Source organism: Paralichthys olivaceus, chromosome 21, assembly GCF_024713975.1.
Source record: "Paralichthys olivaceus isolate ysfri-2021 chromosome 21, ASM2471397v2, whole genome shotgun sequence".
Classification (NCBI taxonomy): domain Eukaryota; kingdom Metazoa; phylum Chordata; class Actinopteri; order Pleuronectiformes; family Paralichthyidae; genus Paralichthys; species Paralichthys olivaceus.
Genome location: NC_091113.1, coordinates 17,570,971 through 17,594,158, shown reverse-complemented (window position 1 = coordinate 17,594,158; position 23,188 = coordinate 17,570,971). Strand labels below are relative to the sequence as shown.

At 39.8% G+C, this 23,188-nt stretch overlaps 1 long non-coding RNA gene across 1 annotated transcript; it reads left to right on the top strand.

Annotated features, from left to right (window-relative positions):
• The first annotated feature begins 15,181 nt into the window (after window positions 1-15,181).
• LOC138406082 (uncharacterized) lies at window positions 15,182-22,087 on the top strand. The gene is made up of 3 exons (XR_011239745.1): window positions 15,182-15,389; window positions 16,135-16,266; window positions 20,683-22,087. It is a non-coding gene; the product is annotated as an uncharacterized lncRNA (long non-coding RNA).
• The last annotated feature ends 1,101 nt before the right edge of the window (window positions 22,088-23,188 follow it).

Below are 23,188 nucleotides of genomic sequence, written 5' to 3'. Positions count from 1 at the left end.
GTAATGACAAGGTTCCATGATTCAGAATCTTGTTTTATAAAAAAGAAAAAATGGAACGCAGCTTAAACTTCACTCACAACACGAATGAAGTGACCTGGGTGGCTGAGGATACTGAGTCTTCCACCCTCCATCTTTTCCCATCACTGCAGTTAAAAGTTTCTTTATTACTCCCCTTATGTTTCTTTGTATGCAAATGAAAGAATATTATTTGTGGGAAAAAACAGATGGAGATTGAATGACTAGAAAACTAATAAGGGAAATTGTGTCTCAGAGTTTCTGTACATTTCTTTATTCTGGAGAGAGGGAGAGATTCTTCCTATTTTTGGATCCTCAGATCACATCATCTGCACAATTCAATATAACAGTAAACACATCAGCATCAGCTCCGAGGCTTCTCTACAGCAGAAACACAACACACACAACGACGATCAGTAGTGACAGAGGGATTCTTGATGATTTTCTAATAGGGTTTATTCTTCTTCCCTGTCATTAGTCAAACAATGACAAATCCATTTGAACTCCGCTGTGATGTTATATGAACTTCACAGGGGAAACTCTCCCCTCTCGTGCCCAGATGAGCGTGAAACCTGAACCCTCTCGCTCCCTTTTTTACTTAATTGAGAGATTGAGAGGCAAATTGAACAATAGCGTGGTGTAATTAAATCTTAGCAATACCCTGTTGTGGTAGTTTAAGCCTGTAATGATGTTTTCGCCACGCGCCTCTCTCCTGTTCCCCACCAATTAAAACCCGCTAAAGAGCGCAAAGACAGCCGGATCGAGTTCTGCTTAATGCCAGTGTTGTGGTTTTCCAGCCGTCCTCCAGTGGCACTGAAATCCAATAAATGGTATAATCATGGTTCCTTAATGACAAGACGCAGGTGCAGGGTGATTTGTTTTTCTTGATTTAGCAGGATAAGATTTACACAAGAAGAAAAGTTCATGCAGCTGAACTGCCACAGAAAGAGCCGGTTTCCCAATGCAGCAGTTTTTTAAGGAACAATGGCAGAATTTGACTTTACAGAGGTCAATAGTGGAAACGTTTACTGAGATTCTTGGCCAACTGTGTGTGACGTAGACCTTTACCCAACATGCAACATGCAAAGATCATTGAGTAGGTATTTACTGTTTATTCCCTGTCGTCATGACCTGTCGTGAAAGTGAAACTAGACATTCCAGGTTTTGCTCCACGAGTAAGGGCGGTAACATGACACACATTCTCCTCTGGGTGATTTTACAACAACTGTTTTTATGTTGGTTGACAGATTATTTGTGTTCATGCAGGCCCCCTTCTGCAGAACATGATGGGATCTGTAGTTTTTCTTTTAGGCCAACAAATCATATGATAAAACTGGATGGATGCTTGGAGAAGTGCTAAACCTCCAGATCTGCTTCAACAAGAGACTTCTTCTTCCTCGGGTCTTGTCCAACACTGACACAAAATGCCATAGACATAGGTTCAGTAGGTTTTGATTAATCCTGCGGACTAACAGACAGACAAACAAACGCAGGTGAAAACTCACTCAGAGAGCTCATACCTCCGCCAAGGCTCACCAGTCCCTTTGTGAAACCACTGTAATATTCACTAGATCTGGATTTTGAATTTGGATCTGCACCAAATAGCACACGCTGATAAACATCAGTCCCAGAAACGTGCCTGATCTCTGGAAAACAAACAAGTTGTCTTTGAACTTTTAAATTCTACATTTTAAATCAATTGCAAATATTTTTTGTACAAAACAGATATATGTTTATAAATGTGGTCAAATGTCTCTTCTCTTTTCTTCTCTTGTCTTCTCTTCTCTTCTCTTCTCTTCTCTCCTCTTCTCTTCTCTTCTGACTGTGCTGGTTGTTTAACTAGTGTCTGTACAACTGAATGGCATTCAATTATGAGCACTTTTATCAGCCTGGAGGTTATGGCCCTGTCTAATTCACTCCTACTCTGTTGTCACAACATTAAGACCCCCAACCCACCCGCTCCTCTTCCGTAATCTAAACTATACACATTGGCCATCTGATAATAATACCTGATAACGATGTCTACCCTCCCCGCAGCCCCCCCCCCCACTTCCTATAGCTCATCCCCAGCTAAATGAAAGCAGGGAGTGGATGAGCGTCTCCTACGCTGCTTTAACAGCATTAAAGTGTTGGGGCAGGTACAGTTTCCTATCAGTTTTATCCAGGAGGAAACACGAAACTCACCAGCATCATTAGTGAGCAGATATAATGTAATCACTCACAAACGAGATGTGTGTGTGTGCTATAGTCCTATATTACTCATCAGCAGCAGCAGTTATTAAAAGTGAACTTTTTTTAACTTTTTCTGTCAGATTTATTTACTGATAATTAATGCTGAACTTAAGTCTTTGAGATGTTTTGGTTGTCAGGAGAACTGGAGGTCAGAGGTCATAACACCTCAGATAATCGGGCGCATGTTTGATTGCTACAAGATGATACAAATTATCTTTGTGGAACTCACAAAGGTGTGTAGGAGGACAGGAAGTATAAAGAAGGGGTTTAATAGGGAGAGAGGAAAAATAGGATGACAGAAGAGGAGAGGTGGAAAAGGAAATGATGAGCAGGGAACTAGAGGAGGGATAAAAGAAGAATAAGGGAAGAGGGAGAAAAAATGGAACAAAAGAAGGAAAGGTAGAACAAGAGAAGGACAAAATTGGTGAGAGGGTAAAACATTTACAGTGGAAGGTTGAATAATTAAAAGGAGGAAAAGAGAAGGGGGGAGAGGAAAAGGAATGGAGGGGGAAAAAAACCAAAAGATCAAATGTTTGGGGGAGAATAATTTGAATTGGAAGAAGGCAAAAGACAAAGTGGACATGGAAAAGATGAAGGAGGAAAGAGAAAAGCAGAGATGAAAAAAGGATGCAGCAAAACAAAAGACAGGACATCGAATGTGGCCAGGAAATGGTAGAAAGGTAGGATGAAACAAGGAGGAGAGGAGATGAGAAATGGAGAGAAGTGAAGAGTAAGGAGCAGAAAAGGAGGAGAGGTCAGGAGAGGAAGAGAAGTGGGGACATGAGAGAGGAGAAAAAGAGGGGTGGAGAGAAAAGGAAAAGAGGAAAAGAGAGGGGAAGTGGGATGAGAAGTGGAGAGCCTCTTTATCTGTGACGCATTAGGTCATAATACATAAAACCCTTCCAGAGCACCATTATACTCCACAATGCTTCTGTCTGTGTGCCTGTGTATGTGTGTCTGTGCGTGTGTGTGTGTGTGTGTGTGTGTGTGTGTGTGTGTCATTGAGAGGCCTGTTTGCAGTTCATGGAGCAATTTTCTACTTTGGTTATTTTGTCCCTGCGGTTGTGCGTCACTGATAACCTCCATTAACTCATCGTTGTTTATTTGCATTGAATAGGACATCAAGTCATGTTTTATCTCCTCAGATGTCTGGGTGAACAGAACATCCATGTGTGAGGTCGGTAGTGCTGTTGATCCATGAGACAGTAAGACTCGTAACCTGTTCTGGAACAACACTCATGGATCTGCAATCACAGGAAGAAGTCTACAACAGAACACCTTGACATGCGCTGCAGTCGCCTGGAACTGTGCATTTCATCATCAAAATATTACCTGGATTTTATATTTTGAATTTGAAAGTTATACAAATGTTACTGCAACAACTAAAATATGTTTTCATGTAGAATGTGTGCACAATGGGTTAATGCTGCAATTACTCGTCCTGTCTTTGTAAAAATCTCTGAGGTTTTTTTCTTATGAATACATCTGTTCTCAAAAGAGCTTAAAGTACAGTGTGTAGAATTTAATGATATCTAGTGGTGAAGTTGCATGTTGCAGCTGAACACCCCTCACCTCACTCTCTCCTTCCAAACATGAAAAAGAACCTGTGATAGCTTCAGTTGTCATAAAAACTCAAAAGGTGTTTAGTTTGTCCAGTCTGGACTAATGTAAAAAACATGGCATGGCTAGAACCCCCTTGATGTAAATATAAAGTATTTAAATATAAAGTATTTAAATATAAAGTATTTAAATATAAAGGGACTTTTCTGGGGTAAAGAAAACTACAATTCATACAATTTAGATGAAACGAACTAGTTAAAACATCATGAGGATTATTCTACATTACATTTCTGCCAATAGTTCCCTTTCACCTAAATCTTACACACTGGACCTTTAAATAATAATACTAAATTAAAAGCTCAGTATGTGTGTTGCTTCTCATTACAAACCTCTACAAGGTGTGGAAACTTCACATTCCTAGCAACTTTAAACCACAAGGTAACTCAAAGTGCAGAAGGAATCAAGACAATGATATAAAACACACACAAGGCAGATACATATGATTCTGACTTAAAAAGAGTCAAATAAATATTGTGATAGACGGAGTACCTCAGGTCGGGTCTGGTGACAGCAGAGACAGAGACAGCGAAGAAGCATTTTAATGTCAAGACAGAATCAATATGGGGGAAATAATGGGCTGCGGGGAACAACCGAGGCCATAAATGTTCCCATGTGTCACGGCCTTAGTAACAGAGGATCAATGCAATGAGAAAGAGACTGATCCCAGATCTGTCTTCGTCCAGCCTTTAACAGATGACGTATTCAGAGAGATTGTTTTAAAGCAACTTTGTGTCAACCTGTGTGGTGCCATGATTTTGTTTCAGCTATACTAACTGATCCTCCACACCGTTTGTTCATCCTGTTCAACATATACGTCGTAAACACAAATAAAACAGGCTGCTTAAAATGGACAGTTAGCTCAGACGCTAATGATGCCAAGGTCATGGGTTCAATTCGGACCACTATTCATTATGGACCACATAAGTCAAAACCTGCACAAGGTTGGTCCAGCTAAACTTGTCCCGCTGAAACTATTTTCCCACCCTGTCTGTCTGTGTGTGTGTGTGAGGCCATTTTGAAATGACTATGCAAAAAAGGGTTAGCAGTGCCAGATGGGGTAAGTACCGTGGGCACCCACAGAATGCTGCAATGCTTTTCATTTTAACTTCATCTCACTGAATGCAGTCATGTAAATAAGGAAATCCCCAGTTGGGACCAGACACTCCTCAACAGTTAACGAGGTTAATGTCAAACACAAATTCATAGGGGACTTCCTTCCCAACCAACCACTTTGTGTGTGTGTGTGTGTGTGTGTGTGTGTGTTAGAGAGTTGTTTATTGTTTGTGCGGTTGCAGAGGTGTATGGTAGGCATCCACGCCTTCCTGTGTGTCTTGAAATTGACATTTAGTTTGGTGTGAGCCTCCAGTCAAGTGAGCATGTGAGCAAAATGTAAACTGAAGGTGGAGAATTAAAACAAATAGTATCAAATCTACTTAGCTTACCAGCTAAATATGTGTTTGTTACGTAATACCAGACTGATATTGAATGTCACTAAGTATTACTTGCATTCACAGTCTCTGCTCTAGGCTGGGGTCCATAATCTAGGAGTTATCTTTGACTCTGATGTTGTCGAATGCTCAGATGACAAAAGTGGTGCAGTCTTATTTGTCCAACCGAGACAGTTTCAAAAGATCAGGTTTTTCCTCTCCATTGCAGACCTAGAAAAGGTCATCCACAACTTGACTTCTTCCAGGCTTTGACCACAGCAGGATGAAGAGAAGTGACCGCATCGCCAAGCCTTGCTGCTCTCCACTGGCTGCCTGTGAGTCTGAGGATTGATATAAAGATTTTACGGCTTGTTTTTAAAGCATTGAACGCATCGGGCTCCACCCTTTATATGTGATTTGTTAACACCCCATGAGCCTGACGAGGCATGAGATCCTCCGACAGGACCCTACTATCGGTTCCAAGATCTTGAAAGGTCATTAAAGGTGATCAGGCCTTTGCAGTACAGGCACCTCAACTCTGTAACATCCTGCCCACAGATCTCAGACTCAGTATCTTCTTTCTAATCTCTTCTTATATCTTGCTTCTATCGAACTGCCTATTTTTAATGGTTGAGATCTATATTCTATATATTATATTATATTTATATTTGTGTATTGCCAAAAACAAATAAATGAATTGTGAGTATTGTGAGTACAATTCTAACTAACTAAGATCTGATTTTGTTTCAGACTTATACACAAAGAGATGTACGTTTTCTCAGCAGGAAACACAGGTTTACCCTCAGTGGGCAACGAGTGCAACCATCTTTACTTCTCTCTCTTGTTTTGATGTTCTTTATATCTAACTGTCTTGTTTCTGAAAGGAGCAGTACAAATACAGTTGCCATGTAAAAATACATTTATAAAATACTGTTATTAATCAGAGGCATGACAGTGAACAGTACTTTGTGAGATTGTGTCAAGATAATTTCTTATTGGAATCTTAGCTGATCATTTTGATTAACTGGACACTTTTGAATCTTTAGATCAATGTTGCTCCTTTTACATGTGTCGTAAATATTCTGTAGTTCACGGTGCATTGGGTTTTCAGTTGGACTGGTGTCCTGCAGCAGATTGTGTGATAAATGAAAAGCAGATTTATGCACTGGAAGAACCCTCCACTAGCTGTTTTCATGACAGATGTCTTATTATCTGCATTTTAGTCGAATATTATCTTATCATTCATATTTCTAAACATTCATCCTGATAGAGAATATGGAAATATGGACTCAATATTTTCTCTGGCACAGTGAAGCTGTTCTCTCTCTGTCACTTTCTCAAGCTGTGTCTCTCTGTCTCTGTGCTTCTTTCACAAATGTGATTTATACCAATATAAGCAGACAATCAGCCTTCATAACATTATCTTTATTGCTTTCATTCATATCTTTTAACTGCGCAATGAGCCCTGTGAATTTGATTTGTCATTTTATCAACGAGGCCTAACTGATTTATGTTGAACCACTCAGCTTCCTCCTGAAGAAAAAAAGTGGATGAGAAAGCTGCCATGCTGTGATGCTGATGGATGATCCAATTGGGATCTTACAGTGTGCATTCGCCAAGGATCATGGGAACTTAAACAAGAGGGCCAGTCAGGGTTAAAGCAGGTTTTGTTGAAAAAACCTCAGAGTTCTGGTTCTGATGTCATTTGTTCTGTTAACAGCATCAAGCTTCGTGCACACAGTGTAATGTGGCTTCTCTGTTATACAGAGGCTCACAGGCTAAATCATGGATGTCACAACAAACCACAGGAGTTTATTCATGTCACTTTTGATGAGCATAATTGACAGCACCAAAATAGTTAATAATTCTGAGGCGAATTTCAATGCGCCTGACTATTCACATTAAATGTGACGCGGTTAAGTGGATAAATTATAAGAATAACAAAACCCTGCACCTCAAGGAAGGAAAAATGCAATCTCCATCAAGTGATGATGATCTGGTTCTTTCATTTAATGAAAAGAAAAAAGAAAAAAGACCTGGTTTCACCCATTATTGATGCTGAAAAGAAGAGAACTTGGTGAGTTTCACTGCTTGGTTCAGGAGCTTAAACTCTAACAAAGAGCTTAAGGATGTATTTCTGAATGTCGGTCAGACAGTTTGAAGAACTACTGCAACAGCTGAGCAAGATAATAGTTTTGTCTTTCGTATTTAATTTAATGAAGGCTTCATTTGTTTGTAAACCGTCCCAGCTCTGCACATTTGGTTCAGTCATTTTCTACAACAGGAGTTGTGTCGGCTATTGCTTGATCCTAACTTCGAGTTTCATTGTATCCTTATAAAGACAAAAAGCAAATACGAAAGACAGAAATATTGCATGAATTGACAAATGAACTTCATCAGGTTGGATGCATGTCAGAAGGAAACCCTTTGAAAAACTGACCTTGGTCTGATTTATAAATAAAAGCAGCAAAAAGATTCCATTCTGTTGCTCATGTTAAAGGTAGTACTGACTGGATACAGGTTAAAATAAATTTTTTTAAAGTGCAAATTAATCACACAGAAAAACATCTAGTGTGCAAAGACCTTAAGACTTAACCTTCATACTGTGTTGATCTAATGTGTGCATGGGTTAAGCAGAGGTAAAAGAGCTTGTGTAGCTTTTCAAATAATCCTCACACCACAGTGCTGCTGCTGCAGAAATACCTCCATTCAGATATTTACAGGCTTTACAATGCAGAAGTCATTGTCAAGTTTGAAAGTGCAGAGATGGCAGCAACCCATTTGCTATACAGACATATATATATATAAGTGGGACAAAGTAGTGAAATGTCCATCCAGGCTTACTGTAGGGATGGGTAGGGCCTTAGCACCTCCTACTCCCTGATTGCTAATTTGTTTGGTTCCCTATATAAGCCATGAGTTTTTTGCATGCAGTCCCCCTGGTGCAGCAGGTTGAGTCTGCTGTGTGCAATGCTATGCTCAGGAGAGGTAAATGCCAGCATTAGGTTTCTTTCTTTTATGCATTTGTTTGGCAGGGTTAATACATTTTCTCTCTTTGTAGATGCTGAAGGCCACTGCTGTTTAGTTTAGTGTAAGTTTTGCTTTATTTTGTTTTGTTTGGTGATCTACAGTTGCTTTTGTGATTACTTTATTTGTGGAGCTGGTCTTTGTTGATGATCATTTGTTAAATTCTACTATCCTTGTGGCATCCTTTGCTTTCCCCCAAGAAGCGAATAGATTTTGGTATCTGCCATGCAGCGCTAGTATTGTCTACTGATCACGTGTTTCCTGTTTTCGTTTGTTGGAGTGCTATAGGAACGGTGGAGAACATGGCTGTCCGGACAGTGGAGGGTTGGTAATGGTGTTTCTCACCTGTGCTTCGCAACCCCCATAATCGCATGTTTGATAGTTCTTTGCACGTCCTTCACAATTTATATTTTTCTCCTCCACCATATGCTATGTCCTCTCACTGTCAAGCGGCCACAGCCAAATCACCCTTTAGCACTATTAAAGGGTCAGTACACTATAAAACTTCAGTTTTGGACAACAAACTTTACAATTACTGTCGGTGTAGAGTTTATAGCACAGAGTACCCTGCAGTCTTTAAGTATCGTCTGTTAGATAAATCAATAATCTCTGGTTCTGCTCCTTTCAGTAAACACACACTTTACAATTTAACATGCCTGAATCTGGCAACACTAAGTGTTCATACACTAATATAAATGTGCTATATGTGTGTTTTACACATGTGTATATACCATATGGATGTGTGTGCATATCAGTATTTTATCAGAGGAAACAGAGTCTAATGAAAACAAAACATGATCCACCAGGTCCCAAACCAAACAGGCCAATTAACCAATTACGTTCCTGAATTATCTCACCTAGCCGCGTTAATGAACTTGTTGAGCAGAGGGAGTCAAAGCAATAACATGCTGATGGGATTACACTCAATATTAGGAAGACGAGAAGAGGCGGAGGCTGGATTTGAACAAATGTGTGCACCTAACGAAGGAGAGTGAGAGTGATCACACTAATCATCCGAGTGTTTGTATGAGAGAGGTGTGGATGTGGATATGACAAGCTAATTAATTTAGGGTTTTTTTGTAATCAAATCAAATAGTATCAGTAGCTTCTCCAGTATATGAGGGAATGATGCAGTTTGATTGAACACTATTGCCAGGGCACTTCGAGATGCGTGTAAAGGAACATCATTGTCTCCTGACCGAACACCAATACTGATGATATTTTTTCTATAGGCCTGCTGCTGTGTTGTTGCCTGAGCTTTGTAGGTGGGATCAGAGATGAAGTGTCCTCACTGGCTAACTTTCCTGACTTCACGGAGCAATTGACCAAAGTTCAACATGGTATGCATGAGTGCATGAACTGTAAAATGTTTCCAGGTTTGCTTCTGACTTGTACTGCACAAGCTCATCAGTGTCTCTCCATCTGGAGAGTTTTAATTTTTTGCCACTGGGACAAACTGGTAAATGCTGACATATAAATAAATAAAAAAAGTGGCCTAAATCATAAAGTCATTTACTTTTCTGTAACGTCATTATATGTATACATATTAAAACTAAAAATAAGAATTATGTTTTATTGGGTGTTCTCCAAATGTCACAATTTCTGTAGCATTTCCTGCAGTTTGAATTCATAATCTCTCTTGCCTTTAATTAGGTTTTATGTGATGAATGTCATGGTGCTTGAAGACAAGTCGTAAAAGTAAAACACACGCACGCACACATTTGATTTTCTCCTCCTCTGCACTGTTTGCAAATGACAGGACACCAGATAGCCTGCATGACACTGAGGTCATTCATCTTCCTGACACCCACCCACAAACACACACACGCACACACACGATGTCATAGTTCACATAAAAACCAAACAGTTAATCTCAGATTTTAACAAAGTGTGAAATTGTGAGGTTGGAATGAATGAAAATGATCAGATACGATCAAAAGTAATGGCGGGCACACACGTTCAATAACGCCTGAACACCACTCTTATCAGATTGTAAATTTTTACGACTCATTAGCTGGATGGACAGCAATGGACACGGACATTGTGTGCACCTGTGTGTGTCTTTGTGTGTTTGCATTACTGTAATGTTTATGTAGGTCATTCAACTGGTCAGGATCCTAATCACCAATGCCATTAGAGGACGAGCCGCCCTCATAGAGCTCCAGTGGTTTGATGTATTAATATGTGTGAATAGTTTTAATGGTTCTGAGAGGCTGCCACTCATTAAAGAATCTGCTCTGAAATATTGACTCAAAAAGACATTAGACCGATACAGTAATGACATTTAATGTTGCCCTAATCATAAAGTGCTTATGCTACAGGTAAAAAACATTAGTGAAGATATACTGTATTTGTGTGTAATTGGAAATGTAACACGAAAACAATAATAGTTCAAATAAGGTACTGTAGGTCCACAGATAGTTTTCCAGTTGTTTTTTTCTCATACTATAAATGTATTGAGCGATAACACAGGGTGAGATGTTTCTATAGAAGCAAATAATTCACCAAGTGACCCCGAGCTCTATGTTTTCTGAAGACCTTTTGGATTGTTTTGATATTGGACATGTTTCCTGTGTTTGGATTTGGTTTGTGTTTGTTGTTCATTCTGAGTTCGTATCTTTATGCAATGATGTAATGTTGTCCAATCAAAAGCACCCTAAAGAGCTGACTCATTATTTGAAATACATGATGACTCATACCCAGCTAAATGGTGCAGGTAAAGAAAGTGAACAATAAAACAACAGAGCACTTAATTAGGAACACCTTTACATCTGTACATTTATTATTAGCACTGGGGTAATTTGGGGTTCAGCATCTTGCCCAAGGACACTTTGGCATGCAGATGGGAAGACTGGGGATTGAACTGAGGAATTGAATGGAGGACAACCGCTCTACCCCTCAGCCACAGCCACCAACATCCTACAACATATTTAAAACAATGTGCTCATTTACATGATGCTCACACATTTTTTCTCTAATTGTTCACATCAAGTATGACAATGATGACTATAAATCCTTTATCTTTGTTACATTAATAAAATATATCTGTTTATGTAACATTAATATGATCATTGGTGGCAGACAGGCCGGTTTCAATATTTCTGAAGGTGCTGACTTCCTGGATTGTCACACACGCAGAGCTGAGCCACGCAGGAGCAGTCATTAGAAGACTGTCAATAAAACACATACACATTTTTCACATCTGGTCAAGTTTACATATTATGAGTGCTAGACTTTTGATTGAACCCTTGTTTTTATTCGGGTCATTATTAGTTAATAAAAACACCAACAACACCAACAACAACACAAGACATAAGGCTGATGTGAGGCATAATTACTACACAGTTGTTAATGATGATTTTGATGGACGGCAACTTATTGTTGAGAGAACCTCAAAATATGATTAATGTACTAACAGACTAATGGTTTAGCTTCTACAGCACACACACACACACACACACACACACACACACACACACACAGACAGACAGACACACACCTACCACTCATGTCTCAATATGACTTCTTGGAGTAAATTAAATAGCGATTAGCTGAGGTCATTTGTTAGCCTGTTTGACACCTGACCAGCTCCTGGGAGGTGTTGGAAGATGAATGGAGTGCTCCACAAGTATGAAGTCAACAGGTGAAGATTAACTGGCCTTAATGATGCTATTTGCTTAATGTCTGCCATTTTCCTTCTATCTCTGCCTGTCGTTGTCTCTTTTCTCTAGAAAGAAGATAAACCGTGATTAAAGGTGTTTCAAACATTCGGAGAGCGTTTGTCTGAGATCATTTCTCATTGTGGTTAACTATGAAGTCAGAAGCATCTATTCATTCCAGTGAAATATACATTTGGAAATTTCATCAAAAAGAAATATCTCACGTGTGTGACATATAATATTGTAATTGGTTTGATATCGGTCATTGTTTTTGAATAGTGTCGCTGAACCGGACTTGAGCTTTAGATAGTTTTTTACTGTAATGTGTTTGCATGCACATGGATCTCTGTTACAGGATTAAATATCATTAACTAAAAAATACTTAAGAAACAAAAATGAACATTTAATGTGCTTGTAAGATGTTTCCTTGTGTTTAACACTTATGTCATGTTATTTTCAGAATTAGGGTCAGAATATCTTTATTTGTAAAATGGACATGGTACACAGTATCTTGTTATTGTTGGTTGCTAGATTCAGGCTAAACTTTCTTCCAGGTGATGCCTTCAGAGCCTCTCCATCCAGAATGGCAGTTAACAGCACAGGAGCACAGCATTTCTAAATATTACGCTATTTACAACTGCGATCTGATTGTTATCAGGCAGAGCTTGTCCACACAAATGCCGAAGTAATGTGACCACACTGAATATAACTTTAAACTGTCAGATCTCAGTTAGATCTCAATGTGGACAATGTGTGCCTGAAAGCAAAGTGGGAATGGTTGTTTGTCTCCATATGTCTCCATGTCAACCCTTTAAAGCCCTTAAAGCTTTTAAGCCTGAAACCAAGTCTGAACCCTAAAACGTGAGGACTGGTCAAAATGTCCTCATTTTCCAAAAATGTCCTCACTCTGTAGCGTCTAATGGTCAAGTACAGGAACACACACATACACACACACACTTTCTACCTCCATTCACAGATTCATGTGTGCAACAGACAAATGATTGCAGTTTGTCCATCATTCTCTAATGACACTGGTATGAGGGAGCATTTTTTTCACTCTTTATTGCAGTTACAAGACATTAGCATTAATGTTTTCTGATGATGGCACAGAAGTCAAATGTCAATGGTGGAGCCGGGCTCAGTCTAATGACGGAGGCAAGGGATCGCTTTAATGAGCGGAAACCAATTAACTCTGACCTGCTGATCTTTGGCCGCTCCCATGCGATCCTCCAGACATGCTGTGGATGATGAATGGGTTCCATGTGATTCATTGTTAAACTAAATGTGTGAGAAACATTTCCGAGGTGTTTGGAAATCTCAAAATTAATCTCGTTTTGTTTCGTAAAATGTTTGTGATGACTTGATATTACCCAGAAGTGTCTAAACAAATGCATTGTGGGATGATTATGTATTCCACCCACCTTGTGAATTGACTGTTAGCTAGCATGCAAGCCACTCACAGCCGCTCAGAAAGAGAAATGGCTTGAGCTACCCAACCAGACGATGTGGTAACTTTTTTCATTCAAGACCATTCGTCTTTTCATGACTCTGGACGGGCAGGGTCATATTCGAAGTGCAGCACTGAGAGTAAAAGAGCTATAATATCACCGTTTGCTTCTCCAGCTCTCAGTCCTCAAAATGTCAGCACCGTCGAAGCAGTTTGCTGTTGGTCGGTAGCTCAAATTCACATCAGTTGGATTTAATCTCATTGATTCAGGTAGATTTAGCTTCACTACTCCACAAGGTCAGTCTTTTCCTCTGCTTCAGGAGACTCTACATATCTGAGAAAGAATAAAAATGCTGTGAAATGCCTCATCATGTTTCTCCAATATTTGTTAACAGTATTTGATAAACAATATAGAGTAACGATCATCGGGGCCCGTATTTATCAGACATCTCCAACAGCTTGGGGTGGCTGTGGCTGAGGGGGGAGAGCGGTCGTCCTCTAACGAGAAGATCCGTGGTTCTGTCCCAGTCTTCCCCATTCCCCTTGCTGAAGTGTCCTTCCCCCCCTTCTCATAGAGGAAGTACGAATGTGTGTGTGAATGGCAAAACTCTGCAAAGTGCTGGGGAGGTGAGGTTGAGATGGTTTAAACATGTGTGGAGGAGACATGGCGGATTCATTGGGAGAAGGAGGCAAGAAGGAGAAGAGGGAGGCCACGGAGGAAGATGTGATGACAGAGGACGTGCAGGAAGAGATTATCCATGTGGTGAGACCATATTCACGAACATGACAGTGAGTTCAGGGAGCTTCAGTGACATTTCCAGCCATGTGAATACCTGTTGTGGTACATGAGATCTGCAGCATGAATGTGCACACGACAAATGTACAGAAATTAGGTTATGAAGTCATGAATTTCAATGGAAAGTTCCCAACATCTGGTGGAATCAATGACACTAAGAACAGAGGTTGGTGAAGGGCAAATAGAAGAACCACAATGTGGAAACATTTTGCTAGGATCAAAACTCTTTTTTAAATTCATGACAACGCCAGTTTTACTGAATACACCAGACATTTTACAACAAAAGTGTGTGTTAGAGAGCAGCTTCACTCTTCTTCTGCACTTGCAGTTGTGTGTAGCGTTTCCCATTAAGTACCTCGACACCAAATCCTCAACATCTTCGTCAGTCACCTCTCCTCTTAAACAGGGACCAGTGGACAAGTTTCTGTAATTGACTGACTACTGCAGCAATTCAAGGAACTGCTAATCATTAAATTGAGTTAACTTTTACATCAGTCCAGTTCAAAAATCTTTTCTCGACGTGGTTGGTTTAAAAAAAAAAAAATCATCATATGTATTTATTCGTACATGTAAGACTTTAGTTATGCACTCAGCTGGTTAATCACAACACAATGGGACCTTTCTCTACAATTCTGTCGCAATGCACAGCATGCCATCGCCCACCCAGAGCATGCACACACACAGACACACACAGACACACACACACACACACACAATCTTTCATACTTTCCAAATCATCATTGAAACTTATTAACACACTGTCTTTGTTTCAGACTCATTTAACCAATATTTGTTGTTGCTTCTGTTCATCTCTTTGAAGAAAATACTAGGCATGCCTGTGTGAGCACACACATGCGTACGCAATCAGGCAAACACACACTGCAGCTTCCCACACACCACTATCTCCTCATGTAACCAATTCCCTGCTCCCTCTCCAAAGCTGATTCTTTTCCACACACACACACATATGAGAGATGACGGATGAGGAAAGGTATGATTGTCCCCTGGTTCAGAAACAGGCAGTAATACAGTCAGAACTGACACCAACTGTTGAATTGACCTGGTCAGACAAAGTGAGGCGATACAGGATGTTTTCTGTGAGATCAGGCAGGAAGCAGAAGAAGAAGGGAGGTAGGCCCCCACCAGCAGCCATCCAGCGCCACACAGTGAGTAACTACAGCAGCTCATACGGCTTCATTTAAACCTGAGCCTTTACTTGTACTTCACACACAACTTCCTGCACTACAATGAACCACAGACCGACTCGGGTGATGCAAAAAAAAAAGAAAATGTCTTTGTTCATCTTGGAATCTTTGTCCATTTTTACTCTGCTTCTGCTGCTGAAGGTTTTATGATGTTAAGCAGCGAGTAGATTTCAGAACAGATGGATATTCTCACTTGGCCACAGTGAGTGGCTCATTTCATGGAGTGCATTACAGAGGCAGCAGAAAGAGGGGACTTTTCTCCTTTTCCTAAATAATATTCACACATATGCCCGTGGTGGGTTTCAAGTTTTGTAGCATTTCAATGTTTTATTTTAGGAACATTTTTTCAAATTCAGAGTAATACGATCAGTGCAATTGGAGTGCATGAGCATATGTGTAGTAGTTTGCTTTTCACCTACTCCTGCTAAAAATGTTTCTGTTGTTTGTTCCATATTTTTGAGTCATGAGAGAAAAAACAGAGAAGGAAGGAGAAAAAAAACACAATCATTTACATTATCATTTACAAATGGTCGGCCCCACCACTCTTTGTTTTTGTGTGTGTGTGTGTGTGTGTGTGTGTGTGTGTGTGTCAGTCACCCGCTTCACATAATTAATTCCATCAGCAGCATAATTCCAGCGATATTATGAAATAATAATCAGATTATGGTAATTCTCCTCTTCTCTGTCATTTGCCCTTTCTTCTTAGATTTCTTTGATGGTCAGCTTCAATGCAGGAAAGAGCCACCTACACCAAATCACCAAGAAAAACAGGAACCTCCCACGGCCACAGGAGAAGAAAGAGAATCTGCCGGCCTAACAGGCAGCCGTCTCCCACATGGTCAGCCCCACCACTCTTTGTGTGTGTGTGTGTGTGTGTGTGGTGTGTGTGTGTGTCGGGGTGTCCTGGCAGAGTGGGATGACAGGGGGAATCTGAGGATGTGGGTGGACAGTGACAGGCCCTGAGAACACAAGAAGGTAGAGAGACAATGAGAGGGAATGAAAAGGAGAGAGAGAGTTTGTGGTACAATGCAGCGCACCCTCAGCACTTTTCTTCGTATTATTCCGTTCTTCAGATATGACTTCTGAAATAAAATCAATAGAAATGACTGAAAAAAACCTTTTTATAAGGTTTATTTTGGTAACACATTCCAATATGCTCCCAGTTTGATGATTTCATTGGATATTTACTAATGAAAAATGCAGTGTTAATGTGTTTATTACATCTGTGAAATATCAATTTTGTTTATATCTATTTTCTTCATAGAAAATTCTACTGTAATTTGTCAGGAAGCATACAGTTAACACATTTTTGCCATGGGACAATATCTAGAATTTTCTTATAAATAAAAAAAGAAATTCTGGAAATCAACAACTGCTTTCACACTTTTAAAAGTATGCACAAACACTGCTTCTATCTAAAAAAATGTATGAGTGTGTACTTATACTTATACGATAATGTGTGATCCAGTGGTGAGCCTTCACTGTGGCGGGCCCATAAAGCAAGCCTAGTGGAGAATTGTGCTTGATCAAACATCATTATCACACACACACACACATACACAGAAAAGTTCTAATAATAAGTAGTTGATAAACTTATTAACAATTTTGGTTTCATTTTGAAATAAATAATAATACCAATAATATGAACTTTATTTGTACTGCACCTTTTATACAAGAAATGCAGCTCAAACTGCTTTACATACATTATAGATAAAAACAAAAACATGTTTATAACAATAATGTTCAATTTAAAAGCCAATAAAAAAGATATAGAATTACATTTTGAACAATGCATAAAAAACAGAAAAGAAAGAATGTGATAAAATAATAAAATGATTGATTCATGTAAGCTGAATAATATAAATTCCCCAACTCTCAATGCTTGGTTAATTGACTAAATTTACTATGTCTAATTAAATATTGAAATGCTTATTATTATATTTTATTATTATACTTATTTTACTCAACTAATCACTTCAATATTAATTATGTGCAAAAACAATCACAACATGAAGTATAAGAGACAAAAAGTTACTTGATAATTTTTTTAAATATAATTTGTGCAGCTCCTGATACAGTACTGATTATTTTAGATCCAACCGTGTTTTACATTTTAAAACATCATTAATTGCTGAAAATACTGCTGTTGCCACACAGAAAATATGTATCTGAAAAAACTCAGATTGGAAGGAATGGAAGACCAAATTTTGCAGGAACACATCTGTGCTGCTTCATTATGGTTAGAAAACTGGAATAATAACAATAATAATAATAATAATAATACAAGAAAAGTTGGATTGAACTTTGATTGTTCAGTTTCATGTAGACAATTGTGAATTTATGTCCCTGAGTTCCTCATTAGATAAAAAGCCAAATTACATTTGATTTTCTTCAGCCCAGTAAGTTTATCACCCCCAGCAGCAGATAGAAGAAAGATAAAACAGCCAACATATCAAACTAAATAAAGTCATGGAACCGCAGGATGGGGCCAAACGAGGTTCCAAACCATATTTGCTGTTTAACGCAGAAAGAATGAAACACTGAGGGATTATGTAAGTCAGCACAGTGACGGCAACAGCAGACAAATGTTGATTGATCCTGTGATGAGGGAGCTGGAGGGCCCGGGGCCCCCACTGCCAACAGCCCCGGCTGATTTTGGAGTCGCTGCTGAAATAAAAGACTTGTAATTGAGCGGCTGCCGTGGCGTGGGCGCACCAAGTGTTCGTCCAAAGCAAAAGCAAACCCCAAGGGCCTCGTCAGCGAACCCCTCCTTCCTTTCACTTTCCCTCCCCCCTTCCCTCTTGTTTTTCTTCTCTTTATTGTTTTTCAATTTCGTCTCATCCCCTTTCTTGCTCCATCTTTCACTTTTCTTTGCTCATATGTTTCTTTTCCTCCTTCCTCTTCTCTACTTCCATTACACCTCCCTTCTTTGGACCGTCACTTCTTTTTCTATTCTATCCTTTTTTCACCCTTTCCCTGAGTGAACAGCTTTTTTTCAAATCTCCTTTACTTCCTTGCTCGCATCTTATCACTCTTTCATGTCTTCCTTTCTCTGTATGTTTGTCTGCTTGCTTGCCCTCCTTTAATCACATACTTGTTTTCTGCCATTTCACTCCTCCACCCCTTCTTTTTTTATTTTTTTTTTATTCTCTCTGTCTTTCTCTCTTCCTTCTTCTTCCACTTCATTATTTCTTTTCCTCCTCACAATGATTGCTGTCTATTCTACATCCCACTTCTTTCCTTTTCTCCCTCCCTTTTCTGCGCCCCTGTCTCACTCTTTGCTCCTCTTTCCCTCTGTCTTTCTATCTTTCTTTGATTGCATTTTTCCCTTTCTCCCTCCTTGTTTGCCTCTATTCAATTCAATTCAATTTTATTTGTATAACGCCAAATCATAATATACATTATCTCAAACGCTTCACATAGAAGGTCAAGACCTTAAAATCTACCCTCAGTTTTTTATCATCCTTATTCCTCTTCCCTTTTGCTTCCTTTTCTCCCTCCTCCTATTTTCTCAACTCCTCTCTTTCTCTTCTCCATACACCCCATTTTATCCCTCTTTATGCCTCTTCTTTTATCTGACAGGGCTTTCTCTCCCCTCTTCTCTCCTCTGCCACAGTGTGCAAACATTGTTGTGTCCGTGGGCGAGACAAGAGAAAAACAGGCCACATTATCTGAGGACGTCCCTTCAGCCAAACCGTTTCCTCATTTGATTTTGTGGAGGTGGACGAGAAACAATCCTGAAAATGTGAAACATTCAAATGAGTCGGGGCTTTTTAAACGCTTTCAGTGTTCTGCAGAAACTTAGAGCTTTTGTGGTGGCTGAGCCGTTGTCGACGGGCTGCTCACACTGTGCACACTCACTGTGGTGTAGCTGTTGTCGGTGACCTACAGTATATGTCACTCATACTAACACAATACGATATCATTTATATTAATATATCATAATATACTGCAGGTTATATAATGCAATATTAGAAATATTCTAAGTATCTAGCAACTCAAAGTTTTAAGTGTATTGCTGTAAATGTATTGCAGTAGAAAGTACAGCTATATTCATCTACAGAACAATGACTCAAACGTGTATTATTAAAGTGTCTGAGCACTTTTTTACGCGTTTAAGGTCCAGCGTGTAAGATTTAGGTGAAAGGGATCTATTTAATTTAATGTAGAATAATCCTCATGATGTTTTCACTAGTTCGTTTCATCTAAATTGTATGAATTGTAGTTTTCTTTACTCCAGAAAAGGCCCTTTATATTTAAATACTTTATATTTACATCGAGGGGACCCTCTCTACAGAGGCCACCATGTTTTTTACATTAGTCCAGACTGGACAAACTAAACACCTTTTGAGTTTTTATGACAACTGAAGCTACCACAGGTTCTTTTTCATGTTTGGAAGGAGAGGGTGAGGTGAGGGGTGTTCAGCTGCTACATGCAACTTCAACACTAGATATCACTAAATTCTACACACTGTACCTTTAAGCTCTGATTTTTAAAATGCTATTTGGAAAATACTTTACATCCCTTGGTGCATTCAACCATCTCACATGGTTTCCATTAGCAAATCTCAGTTGCAAACAGATTATCAAACTTGTCATTATTTTGAGTTGGCTGCTGATGAAGATCGTGGGACGTGGTTAAAGTCTTACAACAAGCACATCTTGCAATTGGTTGAAAAATAGTTTCTCAGATCAATAAAGAAATTTCAGGCTTTACTTTTAAAACCATAACTTGACAAATGTACTGAAAAACTGAAATATGATCAGCATCTATCGTTCTAAAAAACATTGTTGTGTTCACTGAATGTTCAGCTTTTACACATCCAGCAACAGTTCAGTCTGACATCACACTAAATATTTTTTGCAGCAGTGGAACAAAATGTTTGGCGTCTGACTCGATGACTCCCCCAGATATGATAGCATAGCTATATTGGGAGTGATGAGCAAATATTTATAAGACCCTGCTGAGCTTGTGGGTGGCTGTGGCTGAGGGGTAGAGCGGTCGTTCTCCAACCAGAAGGTCAGACGTTTGATCCCTAGTCTTCCCATCTGCATGCCAAAGTGTCCTTGGGCAAGATGCTGAACCCTGATTTGCCGCATAGAACAAAAATAAGTGCTGCTAATAGATGCACTGTATGAATGTGTGTGTGAATGGCATTGGCCCTGTGGAGCCTGGGTGTTTGCAAGTGTTACGGCTGTCTGCTCTGTAGTTCTGTGTGTTTATGTAAATTAACTGTGCGGCCCCCCGGTGCAGGATTGGCCCACTCAGGTTAAACCTTCACTCAGCAGCACCTGCCGTCGTCTCTTCCCCCTCCTCCCAATTGGTAGATCCCCAGGCCGCCTTGCCAATCACCGGAGAGCGTCTGAACTACATAACCCCCACGGAATGTTCAATCATGGCACTTGATTAGCAAGAGGCCTTAGAGAGACTTGTGTCATGTCATGTTTTTAGTTCTGGAGTTCGTTAGAATGGGAAATTGGATGTTAAAGATAGGTTTGACTACACAAATGTGTATGTTTTATATATCCTTTAGTAAGTGTTAGTTGTTTCGTTGACCGAGTTGAAGTTTACAAACTGAGGAGTTTCTTTTTTTCATCTGTGGTTTTGTTACATAGCGTCCTTAGCTCTAGGTTAGAGTCCTCCTCTTGTTATCTTTATTTGTTTTGTAGAATCTCACTAGCAAGTCCCTGTTACTGGTCATTGAAGGTCTTTTTGATTGAAATCATCCTGTAAGAAGTCTATAAATAAATAACTCTAATTTAACTTTCAGTTCCACTCTGGTGTATGTGCTTCCTGTTCCCTCAACGAGCTCGGGTCGTAACATAAATGGAGGCTCGTCCGGGAATATATACTACTAAAAGAACCCCTTTGATTAAAATTGTTAATTAAGAGCTCTGATTTGTTAAGAAAAAAAAATGTATACCATGTTTTAATTAGATCCATTTCTAGTCACTCCCTCCCTTAAGCAGATTGAAGATTGCCGCAGGGATGATTTGTTTTAAATATCAGACCACTTCAGCATCACATGTTCTTAACAATTTGATAAACTTATTAGTTTCACCTTGGGGCCCCTTGATAGATCTAACCAATTTTAACAATTTAGGTTTCCAACTACCAGTAGATGTTAGCAGACCACCAGAGGACATAACTTCAGTTGTGCACCTCAGCGTCATCCAGTGTTTTGGCCTTGTTATCAATGATACAGGCTGAACTTTAGAGTACGCTGAGACGAAAGGTAAATCCCACTGGCTTGTATGGCAGTACTGTGAAAGCCATGTGTCAATAGATCAGACATTATTACCTCTTTGCTTTTTTAAATTAAACACTGTCCCATTTAGGAACATAGGACAAGATGGAGAATATCCCTCGTATGTTCTACCACACTTATCAATGCCTACCGACAGTTGATGTTATTGGATGTCAGTGACCACCAGCCGATGTTAGGGACATATCCTCAGTTGTGTTCCTAAACCTACAGTGAAGTATGATTATAAGAAAATAAGGTACAAACTCCTTTCTGTATTGTTAACATCATGTTGCATGTTAATGGTGCATCTTACTAAACAGAATGTGTGATGTGGAAACAGTAGTGATCCAGCCTTGATGAAACACACACACACACACACACACACACACAGCCATGATCTCCACGTTAAGTAACAATATGGCAGTGTGTGTGTGAATTAGGATGACAAGAAAGCGTTAATTCCATGTCAACGCTCATCTCCACAATCCGTCAGTGGCACAGGATGATCTATGGCTAGTGACAAGGGACACAATAAATATGGCCCGTAAAATGGGGGACGGCCTCATTAGTCACAGCCTTCATTACGGCATGACAGCACATGCGTGTGCGTCGATGTGCTAATGTGCCATCCTTTAATCACTCCATATGCACCACTGCTCTGTATGTATGTATGTACAAGTGTGTGCGTCAATATGCGCACGTGTGTGTCTCATCATTTGCACTCAGGCACTGGTAGAATGTTTAAAGGGGCTTTCCATCGACACTGGGCTATCAGTGGGGCCTGCGTTGTTCTGTCAACATCTGTCACATTAATGAGTGTGTGTGTTCAATGTCTCTGTCAAACACTCCTGTCATTTATTCAGACGGTGATTATACATTAGGGAGGAGAGACGTCGTACCTCTCACTGCCTCTGTGTGCAATGTGTGAGTGGCATGCTGTCCTGGCCTCTTCTGCTTGAAGGCTGTGTTTGAAAAAAGTGGTGCGAGAGTTGTGGAGGCAAGTTATGGCGGAGCCGGAGGTTCGGTAACACGGTGACTACTTGTGGATCTGGTTGGTGAGCTGCTGCAGCTGAGGAACTGGCCACTGACATGACTGCTACTTTGGAACAAAGCACTAGTCACAATAACTACAACTCATTTACTGCTAAGTTGCAATATCAGCAGACGTCTGTTAACAGACACACAATTATAAAGCTGTATAAAGATTGATGGAACAATATGGCTCAGCAGCTGCAGCACAGGTAGAAGAGAAAAGCTCACGAGTGCAGTTTTTATTGGTTTGGAAGATTTTTTTCCTGCAGAGAGACACGTGGATGCTCAGTGATGTTAGCCTTCTACTGTTCATTCACCTCCTGTGTGGCACAAGAGTTTCATGGAGTTAACCAACACATTAAAAGGAAAGGACAGGCCCAACAAGTGAACCCAGCAGGCTGTATTTCCACAGTGGAACAGTGCAGTGTGGTGTGATGTCAGATCAGTTATACCACAGAAGCACTGCTGGGTAGTGTGGAG